This window comes from Mus caroli, unplaced genomic scaffold, assembly GCF_978045245.1.
Source record: "Mus caroli unplaced genomic scaffold, Mus_caroli_1 scaffold_20, whole genome shotgun sequence".
NCBI lineage: Eukaryota > Metazoa > Chordata > Mammalia > Rodentia > Muridae > Mus > Mus caroli.
The window spans coordinates 11258802-11276984 of NW_028227275.1; positions in this window are offsets into that span (position 1 = coordinate 11258802).

An 18183-nucleotide genomic window follows, 5' to 3' on the forward strand; every position below is an offset into this window, starting at 1 on the left:
TTGAGAACAGTTTATTTTTACTCTAACCATCAGCTTAGATTTATGGAAACCTGAAGAAAATGTAAACAAATTTCAAAAAAGGGAATTTCTGTTTAACTAAAATTAAATAAAAGTCAAAAATAAAACCCTGTCCAAAGTGCTTAGTTTTTAACCAAAAATCGTTTGGCTTCTTAGCTACATACCAATAAAACATAGTTAATGCTTAATTAAGGAAGCAGGGAAATGACCTATCTCATGACTTTTATCAGTATAAAATTGGACTGTTTTATCGAATAATTCAACATTGTTTACTGAGATTCTTGTGACTGCATTGAGAAAAATGTTGAGTTGTAAGGCTCAGCAAAACAGATATGGTCCTGGATGTCACGGAACTTATATTTTAGTCTTCTCAAGGCTCTACATTCTGCTTTCTATGTACTCTCTAGCCCATCACTGCAAGCTCCTGACTGAATATCACACATACAGAGCTGACTTCCAAGGTAATTTTGACTCGGACCTGCCTCTTGGATTTCAGATTCAGAGCTCATGTTCTGACCACCATCTTCACCAGAACAGTTATCTGGCAGTTCACATAGTCATGATAGTAATTTTTATTGTTAGCTTGATTAGATTATGGGATGCATAGGTTTGCAAAGCACACCTCTGTGTGTGTCTGTGTATGCATTCCTGGAGAAAATTATCTCAAGAGGACTCTGAGATAAGGAATGGTTTATATCCCTTGATTGGATATAAAACGTGATGGCAGTATTGGGGGATGATGAAAGACAGAAGGAGGAACCCTGTTATAGAGAGAGGTCATTGGAGGTCTATTCCTGGAAAAGAGTCTAATATCTTGCCATCATCTTCTCTAGACTCTTTTGTTTCTTCCTCTTTCCTTCAAGAATTAAGAGGAGAGACATGGCCGTACACTTCCCATGAAGTTCTGCCCAAGCCCACAAGGCCTAGAGTCTACAGAGTACAGCATCCAAAGCCATGGGCCAGAATCTTCTTGCTTATTCAAGTTGTCTGTGATGAACGTTTTGTCATAATGCTGAGACAGTTAATTAATTCATTGCCACAAATAGTTCTGTCTTCTTTCCTTATCACTCATTCCCTGAAATTTTGTTGTTCCTCTTCTTCACAAAACAACAACAACAACAACAAAACCTGGTTTCTTTCTGATCAGTTTGTTTAAAATGTTTAGAATCACTCCAGCTCTCTGTATGTCTCTGTGTCTTTTTTACTCTCCCTCCTACTCTCCCTCCACATTCCCACTCTCTCTTCTCCCTTTCTCTTTCTCTCTCCACTATATCTAATCTGTAACAGATTCTGAGAGGCCAACCCTACTCCATCTTGGGGCCAGCCTCCATTTTAAAAGAAAACGTATCTGAGAAATTGACCTGAAGCTGAACTCAAGCAGCAATCAAGTTCCAGGAAGAAACACAGAGCTTGTCTCTGGTCCATATCTGAGAGTTACTCCCTAGCTACTGCCTAGCAACAGTTAATCAGGATTACTTGGTAGATCCAGATGGACTTTCAGATGGTTTGTGATTGTTCACAGTTTTGTTTCAGAGCACCCACCTGTAGGCTTACAAGAGTCATTCAAATAGGTGCTTGCCAGGCTGGACACCCCCTCACTTACTGGCCACTTCCTATGAAACCTTGTCCTGCTGAGTGTTCAGGGCTTTATTCTCCCATTCTGCTTGGCGGGTAAGCCCAAGCTCAAACTTCAATAAAGACCTTAATGCAATTGCATCAGAATGAACTCCTTGGGGCTCAAGAACACTTCATGAATGGGCACAGCACTATGAATGGTAACTGTGGAACATAGTTCACAGTCCCTGACTTATACCATTACTCTAGAATAAGCCACCATCTTTCTTTTCTGCTCTGGAATATTGTACTAATTTCCCATCAGTTTCCTTACTTCCACTGCTGACACATTCATTCTGGTTTAAAGCATCTCTTTGTAAATGTCAAGTACTGTTACCTTCTGCTCAAAAGGCTCCAGTAATTTTCCATCTCTTTCTGAGTAGTCATCACTTCCCAACCCACAGGAATACATCTCACAGTTCTACTTGGTTTTGAAGGGACTCTGGCCAGATCAAGGGGGGCAGACATATCTCTGACAGGCCTTTTCCTTCTCTCCCATCCCCTTTGCCTTAATAAAAACTGTTAGATTACATTTTTTTAGCTAGCCACCAAGGTCTATTTTCTTATTTGGCTAATCCCTCCTGAGACTGACTACCAAGGTCCAGCTATCAACGCACTGGAGTCCAGCAATCTAAAGTCCCCTTAGGCTAACCCAAGCAACATACCCAATTAAAATTAAACACTTTATTTTAACATGAAGTTTGCTCTTGCAGCTTTTTAAACTTTCACTTTTTTTCTTTGTGTTGCATCTTTCTTTTTTCTATTCAGAGGTAGTCCTTTGTCGCACTCAGGGACTAACATGCTCCCTTCCCCTTCTTCCTCTCCCTCTGTCTCCCTCTGTCCCTCTGAGCGTGGTGTGATAACTTTGTCTTAGCAGTCCTGAGCTGATGCTTTTCCTAAGAATCCCTCCCCCAACTTCAACTCTGTTATACCATCTACATCTTGCCTTCTTCCTGCCTTTCCAGGCACAATCTCTTTCTCAGATTTCATGTTTGTTTTGACATTTTTTTTCTCACAGACTTCCACATTTAACTTTCTGAATTGTTATTCTGTAAAGTGGTTGGCCCTGATCATACCTTCCTCATTTGAAAGGAGACCTAAAATCAATAGGAATAGCACCTTTCAGGGTTCAACACAGCTATGTGCAGGGTTGTAACAAGCTAAAAAGCCTAAAATGTCCACTCCTACCTGAGATAGAAGGAGCCTTCTAACTGCCAGTTGCAGCTCTTTTGCTACCAAGAAGAGCCTCTTTTGTATTCCACTTAGTGGCAGGGTTTTCTCCTTCTCTTCCTTTTTATTGGTGACTTTGCAGCTTAAAAGGCTCTCAAGCACAATGCTTAAGTAGGTTTCAAAACTGAAAAAAAGCCTGTAAAATGTCACAGAGAGCCAGTATATGCATGATATAAATTTTAGTGAAGCATAAGTTACAGTGTTTTCAGTCACAAGTTCCATGCTAACAAACCAACAATATATTAAATAAAATGCTTGGAGTAAATGCATTGTTAAAATAAGGCTATTTAACTATCACTTGATAAAAATGTATAACCCAGAAGACTGTGGACCTATGATGGGTAATTTTCAACTTGAAAGATTTTTTTTTTTTTTTTAGAATCACTTGTGAGTTGGGTCTCTGGACAAGCATGTGGAAGATTATCTTGATTGTATTAAGTTGAGGTGCGAAGGCTTGCCAAGAGTTCTGCAATCAGCAATTGGTGTCTAGTGTTAGAGTGGGGGACAGAAACTGTAATGTTCCAAGTTCTTATTATGTCTAAAATGAATTAGTCAATGAAAGTGTGCATTATTTCCCATGTAACAATAACTCCACTGAATACACACAAGATGAATATCATGTAGAACTTTTAAAAAATTCTTACATCATCATTTTAGAGGTTTAGAACTGGTAAGACTTGGGGAAGGGCAATGATATGTACAAAACATATCTAAAATTTAACTGTTCTACAAAGTAAAATATATAATTTGAGAAGTGCACTAACTCTCTATTTACCTTCTATTTTTAAGATGATGATCATGGGTCTGAAGAGATGTTTCAGTGGTTGAGTATTTGTTGCACTCACAGAGGACCCAGGTTCAATTCCCAGCACCCCCATGGTGGTTCACAATCACCCATAACCCAAGTTCCAAGACACATAATACCCTCTCCTGATCCTTGTCTACACAAATATGCAAGTGGTGCACGTTCATACATGCAGGCAAAATAGTTACAATAAAATAAAATGAATAAATCCAATACAATTTAAAAAGAAAGTGATGATCAAATCACGCAGTGGATATAAACACATAATTCAAATTAACAAACATTCACATTTCCTTAATCTCTGGGGAGAACATTTTGTTTGAGGGGCTCAGCAGCTGCTTTTAGTTTGATGGTCCCAAAGTGTAGCATCCATAGAATTTAAACACTACCTCTGTTATCGTCTTCCTCAATGGCTTGCCAGTGTATTCTTACTTATCTTTCTGAATTCAGTTCATATCACATTAGCTTATTTCTTAGTACAGCTACCAGTTTGAACTGAAATTCCAAAGCATCTGTCTTCAGAGTCTGCTGCACGCTTTCTGTCAACTGTCATCCTCTTGTTCCTCTGGAAGCTCTCCCATTAGGAGAACTTCAGCTTTTGTCAAAAGCTCAGACTTTGTTATACATAAAATATGAAGAACTTCCTTTTCTTTATTCCTCCTTGATATATCTGTACTTTAAATGTCTGTGTATAAACAAGAGAAAAGCTGTTCAAAGATAGTCATAGCTAATGGAAGTGCTAGGGGTGCTAGTAGAGAAATGACACACACCATGAATCATCGTTCATATTCCCTCATTCAACTGTCTTTTTACTGATTAGTTTCTGTAGAGGAGGCATGGACCAAACACTCTATAACACCTATAAAGGGGGCTCTGCTTTCATCTTGTCCACTGTTAAGGAAGATATAGGAAAGCCAACTGTCAAACTATGTGAAGTATTTGTCAAGTGGTTAATGTAAATCTTACATGGTGAATATAGAAGTTTTAAATCCTCTCAGATCTTCTTTGTCTCTGAAATTATCAGTGGCTTCAGGGAGGATGATCTATCCAAACACTTTTTTTTTTTTTTAGGAAATGAAAGCATCTAAACACATGGTCTTAAGAGAGAGGGGGGAATTGCTAATCTAGTGTACTCTCATAAACTCATCTGTTTGCATGATGAAGATTCCATGTGGCTAGGTTTTTGTAAAGCTGAGTTTGGGAAAGGTTTAGGGAAAGATCACAGGATTCTTTTTTGATACCTGTGAGTGATCCTAACAATTAATAATATTGAAAAACAAATACTTTGGACTGATTGCAACAGTGTTTGACCCATTTAAGCTTCACAATCCTTGTGAAGGATATCCCGGTAACATCTATTTAGGAATGCATATGGACAGACAACGTCATATAGAAATGGGTGCCATATGTTATCCTTTCAATGAGTTTCAGACAATGAACATGACCAGAAGATTAAAAAAAAATGGAGACAGATATACTATCCCTGTAAGGAAGGAGGGCACCACACCCACTGGCAAACCTTCTCCCAAAGTGTAGGAAGGCTGGAAATTTTGTTTTCAAAGCCTATTCATCAGAGGGAAAGCATGGTAAGGGAAACATATTTCTGAGCTTTTTCAGTTTAAGCTACAGTTCAAGAATTAATGAAAGTGACACACATTTTATCTTCACCCAGAGGATATAAACCACATGGTCAAAAATGGAAGATGGCAGACAGGGATGCTTCTGGGCACAGTGTTTAATATTACAGCATGCAAATTCAATTGAGCGCCTGGTGGAAGAATGGCTCAGTTGCTTTGACTAGTTCTTTGTTAGGGATTTGCAAAAAGTCTCAGTAGAAGCAAAAATAAAGAATACATTAAAGGTTCATTAAATGTAGGAATTTACCCCTATGCATTGGCACAAAACATCCTACCCAGGACTAGAATCAGAGAAATCAGAGTTCAAATATGAAGAATATCACGATATGAGTTATATTGGGAAGTGAAACCACTTAAGAATTTGTAAATTATTAATTGCAAAATAGTTAGCATTTATACTTGTATAGTAAGAACGTAACTTCTCCATAAATATATAAATGTTATTTATACTTGTATACTAAAGAATTTTATTGTAAATGCATTTTGTTGGTTTTTGGGTTTTGTTTTTGGTTGGTTGGTTGTTAGCTTTTTTTGAGACAAAGTCTCACCCTGTTTCCCTAGCTGGCTTAGAATTCACTATGTGGACCAGGCTGGCCTTGAACTGACAGAGATCTACCTCTCCTTGATGTCCCAGTGCTTAGATTCAAGACATAAACCATTATACCTGGATCTCTTATGTAGCGATGAGAAAATGATAAATGAATAACTTTTTCAACAGTAAAGTATTTTAACATAGTTGAATGGTGAGTGCAACATGTCCGATTCCCCTATCTGAAACAGTATGTTACATTTATGTTATAGAGGAATAAAAAACTCATCAGTCACTTACGTAAAATGTACATGTCAAGAGAGTAACCTCTGCAGCATTCTATTGATCATATGATTCTATATGATTTTTGGTCAGATGGAATGTTTATTAGCTGGTGCTAAAGTGCCGGCTCACACGTGTGCACTTCTAAGTCAGTTTATTCAGAAGGATTGATCATCTGGCCAAGGAACACCACATGTGAACTGGTGACCTTGTTCCTTCATGGCTTTGCTTGCAGAAGGGACATTAAGTACATACAAGTATTGATTTTCTTATTTCACAAATGCTCCTGAAGCTCTCAGCTTGACCTTCTGCAGCAAAGGGCCAACAATTTGTCAGTGATAAGATGTAATTTCAGAATATTTTCTCAGGTTGAATTCTTTTCTCACAAGTTTTGAGTAATTCCTTTTTAGTAGAAAAATAAATGTGTGCAAAAGGCCCAGAGAAGACTCAGCAACTGGGTTTCCAATATCTAGAGCCAATTGTCTGAGGATTTCTGTATTGTACTATAGATTATGTTAACCCATTAGCTTAAATAATTTTACCCTTTTAGTTTTATTGAAAAATAATGTCTACCCACCTATCATCTACTGTTCTACCGTCTATCACTTATCTATACATTTATATAGAGAAAGATGAGAGAGAAGAATGAAAATGGACATATAGCAAAAAATAAACTTTATTTCTTCTCCCAAATCCAGTTAAAGTTTTGGTGTGTAGCTTTCACAAAAGCTTACATTACAGATGCTGTGGGTCCTACTATGCTATTTTACTGTTAGACTTCATTAGGTTTTTGAACATAGAACAAAACTTAAGTTTGTATAGGTGGATAAGTATATGAATTTTACTGTACACATATGTACAGAATCATAATGAGGATAAAAAAAACCAAAAAACCTTTTATAGCTTAAAAACAAGACTTTTCTTATCACACATAATCCTTCCATATAGTCTTTTTAAAATTAGGTCTTTTCCTTACCCCAATTTCTAGCTACCACTGATCCAATCATTACTGTAGCTTTTTAAGACTGTTATTTATTCCTGAAATGTCAAGCATCCATTCAATGTGAAAACTGTAACCTTGTATAATAATATCTTTGAAATGTATCCAAGTTTTGCATATATCAATAATTCATTCTTTCTCCTCTCCAGACTAGTATTCCTGTTTTGGAGAATATTATCATTTGTCTTTCCATCCACTGATGGTATATTGGTTTATCTCCACTTCATAGTTTGGATCTGTTTTGAATAGAACTGATATTAAAATTTATCCAGATATCTTTGTGCAAAGTTGAGTTTTCATTTTTGAAAGTTAGAACCTTAGAATTTTACTATAGGGCATTCGGAGCAAATGTTTACATAGATTTTAAAAACCTAGAAAACTGTTTTCCTAAAGGCCTGATTTCTACAGTATGTATGAGAATTCGGGTTGTTTTGAAGACTTTCAGCTCTTGGTTTTGTAAATTTTGTTCAGTGTAATGGTTTGGGGGTCATATGGTTTTGGTGCAGATGTGAAGTCTGTGGGCTACATGTTCAAAAAAGGAAAAACAATCATAAAGAGGAAATGTGCATCTTTCCGCTGAACTTCCAACCATTAAGGTCACCTATTAACTCTATGCCAACAAAAAAGCTGGTATCAAATGGCTTTTATTGGTCCCCATAAGCACATTCAATTACCTGTCTTTGGTCCAGAGGAATCTTGGGTACTTAAATCTGCATGCATATTTTTCCACCTCACACACATAATAACAAAGTGGATTGTCTATATAAAAGAAGTACAGAGGAGTCCCTACTGCATTCTGGGGGAAAGACTACCCCAGGCTCCTCCTGTGGTAGAAAAGGGAGGGAATTGGAGGAAGCTATCTGCCCTCGGATCCCACAAAATGAAGGCACTTGATGCTCCACCCCATTGGGTGGTTTCTCCAAGGATTCATTTGAGCTCTATCACTTGGTTCAATGAGGTTTGGCTGCTTTCTATACAACTTTGCCCACTTGAATTCTTCTCTCTTAGGAACAGAAAAATCCAAGATTTCTGCTGAAGTGACAGCTGGAACCATGAGACCTCCCCCAAATTGTGCCTCATAATAGCTTAAATTTTACACCCAAATGACCATGTCTATTGATCACTATTTCTTCTGTTCATTTCAACTATTCTTATGTTTTTGATTTAGTAATTATGCAAATATTTTGTTCATTGAGCCATTGGGTTTCTTTTTTTCCATCGCTTTCAGTGATTTGTATATTTATTAATGATTTCTCATTGATCTTAAATGTCATCTCATTCCCACAACTGTTTTTTTTTTTTTTTTTTTTTTTACAAATCCAGTGGATTAGATGAATATCTCCAGTCATCAGATTTTGAAGTCTTGGCCTCCAGACCTGTATTCTGTGAGAGCATGGGTCCTTAAGAGAGGTCCATAGGCGGGTCATAGGGGAGCGTCTAAGACAGAGCTGGAAGACCCTACCTCTCCTTTTGTTCTTTTGTTTCTTTATACAAACCTCAAGTGGTTTTCTCTGACAAACACTGCTTCCATGTGTGCTCCTTCTAAAGACCTGATGTGATGGAAAGACAGTGTAAAGGGAAGTGTATGAATTTTGCTGAAAGGTAATGATCAATAATCAGTCCACTGTAGCATGCTTTTGGAGCCATTCCTATGCATTATTATCTGTCTAAATTTGCAATACTAGAGAAAGATTGGGGAAATGGATAGAGTCATAGTTATGCTTGGAGAATTTAATGCTTCCCTTCCAATAATTAACACAGCTAACAATGAATAGGAATTCAGCAAACTATAATGTAGCTGAGGAACGTGAACCCACTTTACCTAACTGATATTTCTACAACACTCTCAACCAGTAGTCAACCATACAACCTAAGGCCAAAAACTGAGATAGACTGGGTTATATAATAAATATACTAAGATATATCATAGCTAGGATAAAGAAGGGCACACCATAAACCCTTAATGAATATAAAACAATGAATGACTTTTCATATCATGCAAGATATGTTGGCAATAAAACATAGACATCAATATTAAAAGCTGGAAAATTACAAAATAATTGGGAATTAAGTAATATGGGCCAATAAAGAAGTATCAAGCAGAATTAGAAAATATCTGACTTACAAGCTTGATTTCACAGCATGTAGAATTTAGTGAAATATTACTGAAAATGCAGAGGAGGAATTTATAGCAATAAAACTTATGTTTATAGCAATAAAGCTTAAATCAAGCTTGCTGTGAATTTATGTTGATGTTAATGGAGCCATTCTAGCTATCTGCTTATTTTATAATTTACAATTTCTTTTCTCCCTCATTATTTATTCAATGATGTATTTCAAACTCTACTTTAGCTATTCAGAGATATTGGCCATTTATTAGTGCAAGGAAGTTTTGACTTACTTAGGAAATTAGAAGATATTTTATTGTTACTCCCACCAGTTGATACTGCGTTTTAATTTTATTCAATGGGAATTAGAGAATGTTATTTCACTACTTCTGTTCTGTCAAGAACTTATTTCCTGATCAATAAATGGTCAGTTTAGTAAATGTTTTGCAAACACTGGAAATTGTATATCAATACTCACATGTTTATGAATATTTGTTTTTTCTTCAGATTTGGGGAATATAATTTTTAATTGCGTCATGGCCTTTTAAATATTATCTATCAATCTATCAATCTATCAATCTATCTGTCTGTCTGTCTGTCTATCTATCTATTATGTGTTTGTGTGTTACTTGTGTATTTGTGCATTCCACATACACGCAGGTACCAATGGAGGATAGTAGAGAGCAATAGAACTAGAGTTATAGATGGTTGTGAATTGCCACATATAGGTGCTGCAAATGAAACTAGGGACCTGTAAAACTGCAGCAAATGCTCTTAACTGCTAGATCATGTCTCTAGCACTGGCCCATGGCTTCATGTTCAAACATACTGCATTCATCCTACATAAAGATCAACACTAACTAATTAGATCCAAGCATGTCATCTCTTACTTTCTAGAAAAAAAAATTAGGAGCTAGGTTCCAGATGTTGTTGGCATGCTTTCCTCAGTATACCTATTCTGAGGTTTAGAATGTCAAGATGAATACTGGAATCCCCTCTTGTGTCATTACAATACATGCCATCATTCCTTTATTATCCTGGAGTGAAGGTCCATAGGAATATCAGATTCTTAGGGGTTTAAAATGAGCCATACTCTGTACATTCAATGCCTGGATTTTAAAATATACAAGTTTATTTATACTTTGTCACTGGGTCTTATTGTCAAGTTGACACTACCTAGAGTTGCTAGGAAATAGGTAACTTCAATTAAGAATTGTCAATCATTTTGGCCTGCAGACATGTCTTTGGGGGGCATTGCTTTCATTGTGAACTAGTAAAGAGGGGCCCAGGCAACTGTGGGTGATGCTGTCCTTAGGCAGGTAGTCCTGAGATGTAGAAGAGCACTTGCTGAACATATGGCCAGATATAGCAACATTCCTTCATGGTTTCTGGTCAATTTTCCATTTGAATTCCTGCCTCAATGACATATTGTGATCTGGAAGTACAAGCCAAAAAACTCTTTCCTCCCCTTCATTGCTACTAGTCAGAGTGTCTTATCACAGCAACAAAAGAAGCAAACTATCACACACACACCTACACTTTCATACAAACACCCAAACACGTGCACATCATATACATACACATTCACATAAACACATACATACCACAGGCATGCACATGTATACACATGCTCACACACACACACACCACATGTATAGACACAAAGCTCACCCACCACACAGACACACACATATACACACATAAGCAAACACACACCATATCCATATAATGTATTTTTCTCGGATGACTATTGCCATTTAGCTGTATTTGCTGCAGTAGTGTGTAGTGGTATATTACATGTTTTAGTTTGTCGATATGTCATGGGGGTAACCATCACTATAATTAATACCTGTGAATGTGTGTCCTTATTTCTTATTAGACAAGACTAGCCTGTTGCCTCTTTATCTTACCTGGGTAGAGTTGATGTCATTATGTCTTCTCCATTAGAGCACGATTCCTCTCAGTGTATTCTCTGTGTTCCTCTTCAGTTCTGACATCCAACTCTCCATTTCCACCCTGGAGGCTTGGGAAGACATTTTCTTTGTGCCAAATTGGCATTGCTGAATATTATCATTTTCTTTTATTTCATGTTCTACATCAGCTAAAGAATGACTTTCAACTATCCTCATCACAGGAAGCATTTGTTCAGAGGATGGACCCTGACACAAAGCCAATGAGATTCTTTTAGGTCATGGTGCATCACATGACACCATGTGATAAGTCACAGGAAAACCTTTGAAAAGACTGTAGCCACCATGTCTAAATCATCTAGATGAGTTTTGGATGACCTGCACTGTAAAACACATGCAACTTCTCGCCTGGGAATATTTTAGCTTTTCTGTCAGGCAATCATGTTCACCTAAGGCCTTTGCTTTTCCTAACTCATCATTTTTTCGATTTTAGAAGTGTTTTCTTCATTTACAGTCAGTCTCTACTGTCTATGTGGTAGGAACTATCATTGTGTCAGTAGCAAGTGAAAAGGAAATATATCTAAATAGATAAATTGTTCATTAGTAGTTTTTATGCCTAAATTAAAGCACGCTGACTTTCAGTGATGTTAGGCTCTATTGAGGAAGAAACAGCCTTCCAACTCACAGGTGAGTCCGTTCCATTCTAGGTGAAAGATCATGGTGGAAAACATTGGCAGCGACCTTCAGGAGCATCTTTGCATAGGCTCTAGTTAGAATTTGTCATTTTTACTTGAACAAGAACAATAAAAAGCAAAAGATCTCTGTGTTTAAATATTACTGGCTATATCTCCCCATCCAAAGGTCAGAATTAATTTCTATGATTACCATAACAAATGATCACAAAGTCAGAAGTTAGGATGCCAGGACAAGAAAATCAAGATAGAGGCAGGATTACTACCTCTTCGCAGAAGCTTTAAAGTGTCCTCTTGCAATTCTTGTATACTGCAATTCCTGGTGTTTCTGACGTAAGGATGGTAAGATGTTAATATTTGCCATCCTGGATATCGCTCTTTCAAGTCTTTTAATCTGCCCTTTCCTTATATGGACGACCCTATCAGAATGATTTCAAGACCTTGAACTTACTAAAATCTGCAAATAATTATTTATCTAAACAAGATTATACATGCTCATGTTGGAAGTAAGCAGATTTTTATGAGGAACATTTTCACTCGCTAAAATATCCATCACATGTTAATGTCACTCATCTCTATGTTTAGAGACTGTCAACCATGCACTAGGATAGAAATAGCATATCTTCGATATAATTATAGAGAAAGGTTGTTCTTTGAAGCTCATAGTAGAATGGAGGTACTCTCCAATCACAGCTAGCCTACTGTGTGTTTCCAAACCATGTGCACATTGCTTTAGAATATTGTTTTTCCCAACATACCGTGTAAATATAGGAATTACATTTCACACCAAGAAATTGCTTCACACCAAATCATTATTTTCACTCTAGGATTTCAATTTAACATAATGCTTTCAAAAATAGCTGTTGATTAAAACCAGGTAAGTATACATTTGGGTAAAATAAGTATGTAAGGTTTGAATGTTCTACCATCTAAGGTGTTAATGGATTTTGTTGAAAAACTTACTGAACCACTGCCGAAGGTTATTTATGACAATTTACGGAGAACTGGGAAATGACAGGATTGAGTGTTAACAGTGTATCAATTTTTCAGAATAGAAGGAGCTGCTATCAAGACAATTATGGTTCAGTGAATGTAACTTAAATCTTTCAGTAATGGGACAACTATTAAAAAGAAAAACCCATAAAAACCTCTCAAAGGTAACTGAATCATGAACAATAAATAGAATTGGTTTATAAAGAAAAACTCGTGACAGATGGGATTTAATCGCTTTTTGATAGGATTACCAAATTAATAGACTATGGAAAAGAAGCATTTGTAATATGTTTTTACTTTATTTTGTGCGACGGTCTCTAGTGAAATTTATATCAGTTCAAATTTTCTGGAAAATGAGTAGTCTTGTGGTTTGAAAATGATGTAAGATCTCAAACAGAACAGAAGAATATTTTATGTGGGGAAGAATAGGCTATTCTGATATACTTGGGTTATAAATAAAGCTATATTTTAGCAACTCATTTGTAGTCTCAAAGAGGCAATTTTGTTGTGAGAAACTTTTAACAGTTTTAGAGAAAAAACCCTAACATATGAGAGTAAGCCAATGAGACTGGCACATAGCAGCCATTTTCCCCAGCTTCATTACTTTTTCTTTTAAATGAGAAGCAGGAAGCTTTTATATATATATATATATATAAAGAGTTCTAGTAGATAAAAATCAATGCAAAGAGTTTGGTCCTGAGCCTTATCTTAGCTCTAGATATCCAGTTTTGGTTTAAAGGACTTTACTATTTTATTTCATTTTAATAAGAAAATGGTTTTTATAAAGATGTTTCTAAGTTTGTAGGTTATTCAATGTATATTTTACCCACAAGAGAGAAATAAAAGGGTTGCTATTTAATGAATATGTATTATGCTTTTGAAGACACACGATATATAAGCAGAGTAAGCCCTCATGATTCCCATGAGAAATTATAACCACACTACTGCATGGAAGAGTTCCCAGGGGGCACGATATCTAGCATGTAGTTAAATGCATTATATAGCTACGAAATATACAGCATTATAAAGAAAAATGCAAATAGGTAGTCATATTTTCTTAAAGTTAAAAAAGAACATATGAAAGGTCAATGTTTTGAATAGCTAAGCCAATAAGTTACATGCAGTTCTTCTTTTGGATTGGTGCTAAGTTTCTGGAAATTAGAAAGAATAGAAATGGGACAAGAAGAAATCACAGTAAATTGAATCTTCATGAAATTTTACTGTTAGTATCAACCTGCTGGGGCAATCATTTATAAAAATGATGGCAGGAGGGTATTATGTTCAATATAATTTCTTATTTTCATTTCGTAATGTGACTTTACAGTAGGAAGACTTTTGACATGATTTAACTTTACTTCTTGGTGACCACCATGAATACATACACAAATGAAACTTGACAGAGGCAATTAAGATAACTGGCTACACAATGTTTAAAATGAAAGACGAACTCATGTAAGTAGGCTTAATATAATAATATGACCTCCTACAAGATTCTCCTTTGGGAAAAAAAAATCAGAGAATACTAAAATGCCCATTTAACATACCCTTGTTTGCTTAAAGATGGAAGGATACGCTGTGATGCAACTGTAAGAAACTAAATTTCTCCAACAATATGTGTAGGGATAAAGACAGAGCAGAATCTAAGAGAATATCCAACCAATGACGGCCCCAAATTGAGACCCATCCAATGGGCAAGAACAAAATCCCTGACGCTATTAATGATACACTATTCCACTTGCAGACAGGACCCTAACGTTACTGTCCTCTGAGAGGCTCCACTCAGGAGCCAATGGAAAGAGATGCAGAGAATCACACCCAAACATTAGATGGGGCTCAGAGTATTTTACAGAAGAGTTGGAAGAGGGACTGAGGGACTCCACAGGAAGACCAACAGAGTCAACTAACTTGGAACCTTGGGGGTTCCCAAAGACTGAATCCCCACCCAAAGAGCGAGCTCAGGCTGGACCCAGGCCCCTGTGCATGTGTAGCAGATGAGCAGCTAGGTTTTCGTGCAGTTCCTGCCTGCAACTGGATAAGGGGCTGTCCTGAGCCTGTTGCCTGTTTGCCTAACTGTGGATCCCATGTCCCTAAATGGACTGACTGCCTTGTCTGGCCTCAATGGGAGAGTATGCACCTAGTCCCACAGCCTCTTGATGTAGGAAGGTGGCGAGTGGGGAGTGGAGATGTTGAGGGTGACACACAGAGTGGGACGTCCCCTTCTCAAAAGAGAAGGGCAAGGAGGAGTGGAGAGACGACTTGGGTGAGGGCGTACTAGGAGGAGAGAAGAGAGGCTGATATTGAGATGTAAAGTGAATAAATAAAATATTAAAGTTAAAATAAAAAGAACAGCAATCTCCTTCAGAACCTGCAATTAAGAGCCACCCTAGCATTTGCGAGGCCCTTCACTGAACAGCTAGCTCTGCTCAGAAGTCTAATTCATAGAAATTTGAGGACGAGTGGGTGTTCTTTATTCCAGTAAGTGGACAGATGTGTTACTGTAGCAATGAAAACACAACAGCCATACTAATAATGCTTTTGATAATATGATAAGCTTTTATATTTTGACAGTACATGCATTTCACATTGAAGATTATCCACTGTAATTTCCTTTTCTACTACTTGTAATTTTCTTTCCTTCTACTTGTAAACTGTCCCTTAATAAAAATGCATGTTCCCTTGTAGGGAGCTCTGAAAAGTGGCACTGCCGGAGTGACTATTTTCTGTGTTACACACCGTTTTATATAACATAAACAGAAACACACCTTCGTTGAGTCTCTTGCAGTATGATACCTAGAAATTAGATTTGAAAACAAACTCTTATTGGAATACACTTTGAATTCTATTTCACAAGATCGTTTTTAATCACCTCCTGAGGTTGGAGAAATTCAGCTCAGTCTTCATTGTGTTCACTCTGTACATTGTAGCTGATATAAAGCTGCTCATGTGAAAGGAAGTCTTTTATCCAGAAGACAAGGTTTAAAGGAAAGAGAAGGAAAGAAAAGAAAAATGCTCTTTGAAGTGGAAGGTAGAAGCTTGAAGCAGAACACGTTTAATGTAGAAAACAACAGTGAGATTTGTTTTCTTTAAGATGCTAAAAGAAGGATGTGTTGTGGGATCCTATACATGAACTGTGGAAATACTAACTACCAACCAGTGAGACTATGAACCAACAGAACTGGATTTACTGCCCCTTTCTTGTCCTTCCTTTCTTTTCATTGACTACCATGTCCTATAGGCTTATTGCATTCATTGACTACCCTATTCTATATACTTATTGCATTCAGTACGATGATTGTAAATGTGCAGTACAGAATACACGTATCAAAGCAGTCACCTTATTCATTTACTCACCATCTTGCACACTGACAACTTATTTTGGGTGTGAAAATGAACTTAAAATCCATTCTTCGCAACTTTTGAGATGGTAATACTAGATAATTATTCCAACTTAAATTAATTCCCCCTTCCAAATCTAACTTAATTTTAAATCAATTGATCAATACCTTTCAACTCCAGCCCCAGTCTCTGATACTTCCTAACAATACCAACTGTTTAAGATTCTCTGAGTAGAGCCATAGAATATTTGCCTTTGTGTTCTTCATTATAGAGTTAAAATGCTACAACCCTTTTAGTAGGCAGTGTGTTGGTTATTATTTTATCAGGCTGCATTACATCTTTGTATATAATGAAGTAAATTAGCTCTCAGTATTTGCTAAGGTGGGTTGTAAATAGATGTGCTTACACAAACCTACCTGTAAAGCTCGATGAAGCTTGGTTTGCAATTTTCACAAACTGTATCCAAGGTAACTGGCATGAGTAGATGATGAATAAACAAACTTAGGTTCAAACAATTCAGTATTGTTCAGTGACAAAAAGGAACACATGAATCTGAGATGCTTCCAGGGTAAAAAGAGCAATATGAGAAAGTCGCTGACTCCATTCCTTCACTTAGGATGTACAAGGGAAAATAAAAATAATGAGGAAACAGAAAATGTACCAAGAGTTGCTAGAAATTGAAGTGAATGGCAGTTGGATGGGCCAGCTGGATGGGGCAGTTGGATGGGCCAGCTGGATAGGGCACTTGGATGGGGCAGTTGTATGGATGGAACAGGATTATTTCAGCTAGTAATGATATTCTCTAGTATGTAATTGTGGCTATATCATAGTTTTCACTTTTCAAAACTGATTAAAGTTTACAGCAGTAAGAATGAAACAATATATGCAAATATAAAAAGAAACATTTAGGAAGCTGGGAAAGGCCCATGTTCGGAGATGCACATGTGACAAAAAGTATATATATATATATATATATATATATATATATATATATATGTGCCACTAAAACTTTGGGGGAAATGCTGACATAAGTAACTTTTTAAATGAGTGCACTATAGAAAAATCACAATAAAATAAACTGTGAGTACATAGTAAACTCAGTTGACAAGGCTGCATCCTCTAGGGATATGGGTTAATAAATCTCATGCTATACAGTACATAGCCACTACAGTTAACCATTAAAATAAATAACTTGATAGATCACATGAACCAAGGATTTCACTGCTGTAGTCAGAATTTAAGATAAGGGGATGCAGTGAGAATGACTCCTGGGGCGGGGGTGGGGGGGACAAAACAAAAACCCTAAAACCAAAGAAGTCAATATGAACTTATTTTAATGTTTAATGTGGATGGTATAGAAATACCATCTACATTATACATCTTATATCTACATCTATAGATATAAGAATATACATTATTTAATATACATCCACATGTATGAACCCTTTTATATGTGTGTGTGGCATGTGAATAAGCATGTGTGCATGTGTGTATATGTGTTGTGTTCGTATGTGTTTGAGTGTATATGTGAGTGTAAAAGTTCAGCCTGGTCCCAAAGTAATGACCATACCCATTGCATACATCTTGGGTTCTTCTTACTGCTTTTTTATGTGAACTTTTTAAGGTGGCAATGCTAATATTTGTGTCAGTCATTGTGGCATTTTTCAGAGAAACACATTACTGTACCTCGTTCTAACTACTCCTCAGCTCTCTAACTCCCTCTTCCATGTGTCTGGCCCCCACCTCGTACTGACTCATTTTCACCTTCTATTCAGATGTTTACTTAAAATGCTAATCTCCATATATTGACCCAGGGTGCTTATGAAAATGGCTGGTTTTAGATGTATGAGAAAATCTGAATGGAGAATCTTGTGGTTAGAAAATAATAGGAGAGTGCTCAGAGTTTAAATGAAACACAGGGATTCGTGTTTAACAAAAAGATACAAAAACCATAACAAAACATGCATCCTACAGCAACCTCTGGAACACTTTGAGTAACAAAATACAATAGTATTGGATCATAGCTGCC